This window comes from Pseudophryne corroboree, chromosome 10, assembly GCF_028390025.1.
Source record: "Pseudophryne corroboree isolate aPseCor3 chromosome 10, aPseCor3.hap2, whole genome shotgun sequence".
NCBI lineage: Eukaryota > Metazoa > Chordata > Amphibia > Anura > Myobatrachidae > Pseudophryne > Pseudophryne corroboree.
In genome coordinates, this window is record NC_086453.1 from 340,750,806 (window position 1) to 340,756,997 (window position 6,192).

The following is a 6,192-nucleotide window of genomic DNA, read 5'->3' on the forward strand; positions in this document are numbered from 1 at the left end:
CTACCTCAGATGGCAGACACAGATGTCGACACGGATACTGAATCCAGTGTCGACGACGATGAGACTAATGTATCTTCCAATAGGGCCACACGTTATATGATTGAGGCAATGAAAAATGTGTTGCATATTTCTGATGTTACCCCGGGTACCACAAAAAAGGGTATTATGTTTGGAGAGAAAAAACTACCAGTTGTTTTTCCTCCATCTGAGGAATTAAATGAAGTGTGTGAAGAAGCGTGGGCTTCCCCCGATAAAAAACTGGTAATTTCTAAGAGGTTACTAATGGCGTACCCTTTCCCGCCAGAGGATAGGTCACGTTGGGAAACATCCCCTAGGGTGGATAAAGCGCTCACACGCTTGTCAAAGAAGGTGGCACTACCGTCTCCGGATACGGCCGCCCTGAAGGAATCTGCTGATAGAAAGCAGGAGGCTATCCTGAAGTCTATATATACACACACAGGTGTTATACTGAGACCAGCTATTGCTTCAGCATGGATGTGCAGTGCTGCAGCTGCGTGGTCAGATTCCCTGTCGGAAAATATTGATACCCTAGACAGGGACACTATATTGCTAACCGTAGAGCATATTAAAGACGCACTCTTATACATGAGGGATGCACAGAGGGATATTTGCCGGCTGGCATCTAAAATAAGTGCAATGTCCATTTCTGCCAGGAGAGGGTTATGGACTCGGCAGTGGACAGGAGATGCAGATTCTAAAAGGCACATGGAAGTTTGCCTTATAAGGGTGAGGAGTTTTACGGGGATGGTCTCTCGGACCTCGTTTCCAAAGCAACAGCTGGGAACATTTTTACCCCATGTTCCCTCACAGCCAAAGAAAGCACCGTATTATCAGGTACAGTCCTTTCGGCCCAATAAGGGCAAGCGGGTTAAAGGCGCGTCCTTTCTGCCCAGAGGCAGAGGTAGAGGGAAAAAGCTGCAGCATACAGCCAGTTCCCAGGAGCAAAAGTCCTCCCCCGCTTCCTCTAAGTCCACAGCATGGCGCTGGGGCTCCACAGGCGGAGCCAGGTACGGTGGGGGCCCGTCTCAAAAATGTCAGCGATCAGTGGGCTCGCTCACGGGTGGATCCCTGGATCTTTCAAGTAGTATCTCAGGGGTACAACCTGGAATTCGAGACGTCTCCCCCCCGCCGTTTCCTCAAATCTGCCTTGCCAACAACTCCCTCAGGCAGGGAGGCAGTGTTAGAGGCAATTCACAAGCTGTATTCCCAGCAGGTGATAGTAAAGGTGCCCCTACTTCAACAAGGACGGGGTTACTATTCCACAATGTTTGTGGTACCGAAACCGGATGGTTCGGTGAGACCCATTTTAAATTTGAAATCTTTGAACACGTATATAAAAAAATTCAAGTTCAAGATGGAATCGCTCAGGGCGGTTATTGCAAGCCTGGACGAGGGGGATTACATGGTATCACTGGACATCAAGGATGCTTACCTGCATGTTCCCATTTACCATCCTCACCAGGAGTACGTCAGATTTGTGGTACAGGATTGTCATTACCAATTCCAGACGTTGCCGTTCGGTCTATCCACGGCTCCGAGGGTCTTTACCAAGGTAATGGCCGAAATGATGATACTCCTTCGAAAGAAGGGAGTTTTAATTATCCCGTACTTGGACGATCTCCTGATAAAGGCGAGGTCCAGGGAGCAGTTGTTGGTCGGGGTAGCACTATCTCGGGAGGTGCTACAACAGCACGGCTGGATTCTAAATATTCCAAAGTCGCAGCTGGTCCCTACGACACGTCTACTGTTCCTGGGGATGGTTCTGGACACAGAACAGAAAAAAGTGTTTCTCCCGGAGGAGAAGGCCAAGGAGCTGTCATATCTAGTCAGAGGCCTCCTAAAACCAAAACAGGTGTCGGTGCATCACTGCACGCGGATCCTGGGAAAGATGGTAGCTTCCTACGAAGCAATTCCATTCAGCAGGTTCCATGCAAGGACCTTTCAGTGGGACCTGTTGGACAAGTGGTCCGGATCGCATCTTCAGATGCATCGGCTGATAACCCTGTCTCCAAGGACCAGGGTGTCTCTGCTGTGGTGGCTGCAGAGTGCTCATCTTCGAGAGGGCCGCAGATTCGGCATACAGGACTGGGTCCTGGTGACCACGGATGCCAGCCTTCGAGGCTGGGGGGCAGTCACACAGGGAAGAAACTTCCAAGGACTATGGTCAAGTCAGGAGACTTCCCTGCACATAAATATTCTGGAGCTGAGGGCCATTTACAATGCCCTAAGTCAGGCAAAACCCCTGCTTCAAAACCAGCCGGTACTGATCCAGTCAGACAACATCACGGCGGTCGCCCATGTAAACCGACAGGGCGGCACGAGAAGCAGGACGGCGATGGCAGAAGCCACAAGGATTCTCCGATGGGCGGAAAATCACGTGTTAGCACTGTCAGCAGTGTTCATTCCGGGAGTGGACAACTGGGAAGCAGACTTCCTCAGCAGGCACGACCTCCACCCGGGAGAGTGGGGACTTCATCCAGAAGTCTTCCAACTGATTGTAAACCGTTGGGAAAGGCCACAGGTGGACATGATGGCGTCCCGCCTAAACAAAAAGCTAGAAAGATATTGCGCCAGGTCAAGAGACCCGCAGGCGATAGCTGTGGACGCTCTAGTGACACCGTGGGTGTACCGGTCGGTTTATGTGTTCCCTCCTCTTCCTCTCATACCAAAGGTACTGAGGATAATAAGGAGAAGAGGAGTAAGAACTATACTCATTGTTCCGGATTGGCCAAGAAGAGCTTGGTACCCGGAACTTCAAGAAATGATCTCAGAGGACCCATGGCCTCTGCCGCTCAGACAGGACCTGCTGCAGCAGGGGCCCTGTCTGTTCCAAGACTTACCGCGGCTGCGTTTGACGGCATGGCGGTTGAACACCGGATCCTGAAGGAAAAGGGCATTCCGGAGGAAGTCATTCCTACGCTGATTAAAGCTAGGAAAGAAGTAACCGCAAACCATTATCACCGCATATGGCGAAAATATGTTGCGTGGTGTGAGGCCAGGAAGGCCCCAACAGAAGAATTTCAGCTGGGCCGTTTCCTGCACTTCCTACAGTCAGGGGTGACTATGGGCCTAAAATTGGGTTCCATTAAGGTCCAGATTTCGGCTCTATCGATTTTCTTCCAGAGAGAACTGGCTTCACTACCTGAAGTTCAAACTTTTGTTAAGGGAGTGCTGCATATTCAGCCCCCTTTTGTGCCTCCAGTGGCACCTTGGGATCTCAACGTGGTGTTGGATTTCCTAAAGTCACATTGGTTTGAGCCACTTAAAACCGTGGAATTGAAGTATCTCACGTGGAAAGTGGTCATGTTGTTGGCCTTGGCTTCGGCCAGGCGTGTATCAGAATTGGCGGCTTTGTCATGTAAAAGCCCTTATCTGATTTTCCATATGGATAGGGCAGAATTGAGGACTCGTCCCCAATTTCTCCCTAAGGTGGTATCAGCCTTTCATCTGAACCAACCTATCGTGGTGCCTGCGGCTACTAAAGACTTGGAGGCTTCCAAGTTGTTGGACGTAGTCAGGGCCCTGAAAATTTATGTTTCCAGGACAGCTGGAGTCAGAAAGACTGACTCCCTATTTATCCTGTATGCACCCAACAAGTTGGGTGCAGCTGCTTCAAAGCAGACTATTGCTCGCTGGATCTGTAGTACGATTCAGCTTGCACATGCGGCTGGACTGCCGCATCCTAAATCTGTGAAAGCCCATTCCACGAGGAAGGTGGGCTCTTCTTGGGTGGCTGCCCGAGGGGTTTCGGCTCTACAACTTTGCCGAGCAGCTACTTGGTCGGGGTCAAACACATTTGCTAAATTCTACAAGTTTGACACCCTGGCTGAGGAGGACCTAGAGTTTGCCCATTCGGTGCTGCAGAGTCATCCGCACTCTCCCGCCCATTTGGGAGCTTTGGTATAATCCCCATGGTCCTTATGGAGTCCCAGCATCCACTTAGGACGTCAGAGAAAATAAGAATTTACTCACCGGTAATTCTATTTCTCGTAGTCCGTAGTGGATGCTGGGCGCCCATCCCAAGTGCGGATTGTCTGCAATACTTGTATATAGTTATTGTTTAACTAAAGGGTTATTGTTGAGCCATCTGTTGAGAGGCTCAGTTGTTATCATACTGTTAACTGGGTATAGTTATCACAAGTTATACGGTGTGATTGGTGTGGCTGGTATGAGTCTTACCCGGGATTCAAAATCCTTCCTTATTGTGTCAGCTCTTCCGGGCACAGTATCCTAACTGAAGTCTGGAGGAGGGTCATAGTGGGAGCAGCCAGTGCACACCAGTAGTCTAAAGCTTTCTTTTAGTTGTGCCCAGTCTCCTGCGGAGCCACTATTCCCCATGGTCCTTACGGAGGCCCAGCATCCACTACGGACTACGAGAAATAGAATTACCGGTGAGTAAATTATTATTTTTCTATCACAAGTTAACGTATAAAAATACTGCTGCAATGAACCTGATTATGCGCAGTGTGTGTTATTAAATCACCACAGCAAAAATAAACGAGTACCTGAATACTATGGAGGCATCCAATTAGCAGCGATTACGCGATACGCGATCCTGGCTAATGTTATCGCACCTATCTCCTGAAAAATCGGCTTATCGCAGCCTGCGTGCTCCTGTTTATCGCACCTATCCTATTCCAAAATGGCGATAATGGGAATCGTGCGATAATTCTAGCCGGCAGAAGCTGAGATAATTGTAGGAGAAAGTGGGGAAATCTGCCTGTACCTCCCAAAAGCCAAACTAAGTTAGGAAAACATTATAGAAGTCTATTAGTGGTGATAATAAAAGTATTTGGTTTAGATAGATCGCTCTTGCTGCATCGTGTGAGGATACATACAGTGCGGTTCCCGCTTCAACAGTGCTTGTACGGAACCCTCAACCGGACACTATGAGCTCCCAGATCCGCCAGAACTTCCACCAGGATTGCGAGGCTGCAATCAACCGCCAGGTCAACCTGGAGCCGTATGCCTCCTATGTGTACCTATCCATGTCTTATTACTTTGATCGTGAGGACGTGGCATTAAAGAACTTTGCAAAATACTTTCTGCACCAATCCCATGAGGAGCGTGAACATGCAGAGAAACTTATGAAACAACAGAACCAACGTGGGGGGACGGATTTTCCTGCAGGACGTGAAGAAGCCAGATCGGGATGAGTGGGGCAGTGGTTTGGAAGCCTTAGAATGTGCCCTGCAGCTAGAGAAAAATGTTAACCAATCCCTATTGGATCTGCACAAACTGGCAACTGAACGGAATGACCCTCATCTCTGTGATTTCCTGGAAACCCACTACTTGGATGAGCAGGTGAAGTCCATGGAGGAGCTGGGAGACCATGTGACCAACCTGCGCAGAATGGGAGCCCCACAGAATGGCATGGCTGAATACCTCTTTGACAAACACACTCTAGGGGAGTGCCATGACTGATCTCCCACCTTCGTGTCCTGCACTCTCCTCTATACATGTTCTATTTTATTTGTTAAATCCTCTGTTTTGTTTCTCTGCTATATTTTTGCCTCCAATAAAGTTATTCTACAAGTAAAAAAAATAAAATAAAAAGTATTTGGTTTAATTCAATTGGGCCAAATGGCTGTTATATGCATTTTTTTTTAAATGTGAATAAATGATAGTAAGCTATTTTTTTCGGTAAAATAAATGCTCTCATTAAATTTGGGGTACATAAAAATGGTATGTATATATTTTGGTCATTTTAGGGGAGTTTTAAAAAAAAGTGGAAACAGACCGATTACTCCCACCTGCAAGCCTAAAAACACTTGTCCCACCCATAAAGCACCCCAATATACCTGTCCCATACCTTGTATCCCTATATCCATTACATTGCATTTTTTTAACCCCAAAAATGACATGTCATTATGGACTAATTAAAAATAATTAAAAGCTTCTAAGTGCCTTATTAGTCATTCAGGGGAACGAGGGTCCCAAGTGATAAATTATCACTGCTAATAGGAAACAGAATTATTTATTGCAAAACTGCGATATTGCGGCTAATTGTGTTAATAAGTGTTAATGACAACTAATATACATTTAAAACATTTTTTTTTTAAATCGTCACAGTATAAAGGCTCGTGAATTAGGGATGTAATACCCCAACCCGCAGTTTTTAGAAACACTTTAGCACGTAGTAACACACACCAATAAGAATACAATATTTGC

The 6,192-nt window shown here is 47.3% G+C and overlaps 1 pseudogene; it reads left to right on the top strand.

Annotated features, from left to right (window-relative positions):
• Positions 1–4,835: 4,835 nt before the first annotated feature.
• Positions 4,836–5,448, top strand: LOC134965612 (ferritin heavy chain, oocyte isoform-like; annotated as a pseudogene).
• Positions 5,449–6,192: the final 744 nt, after the last annotated feature.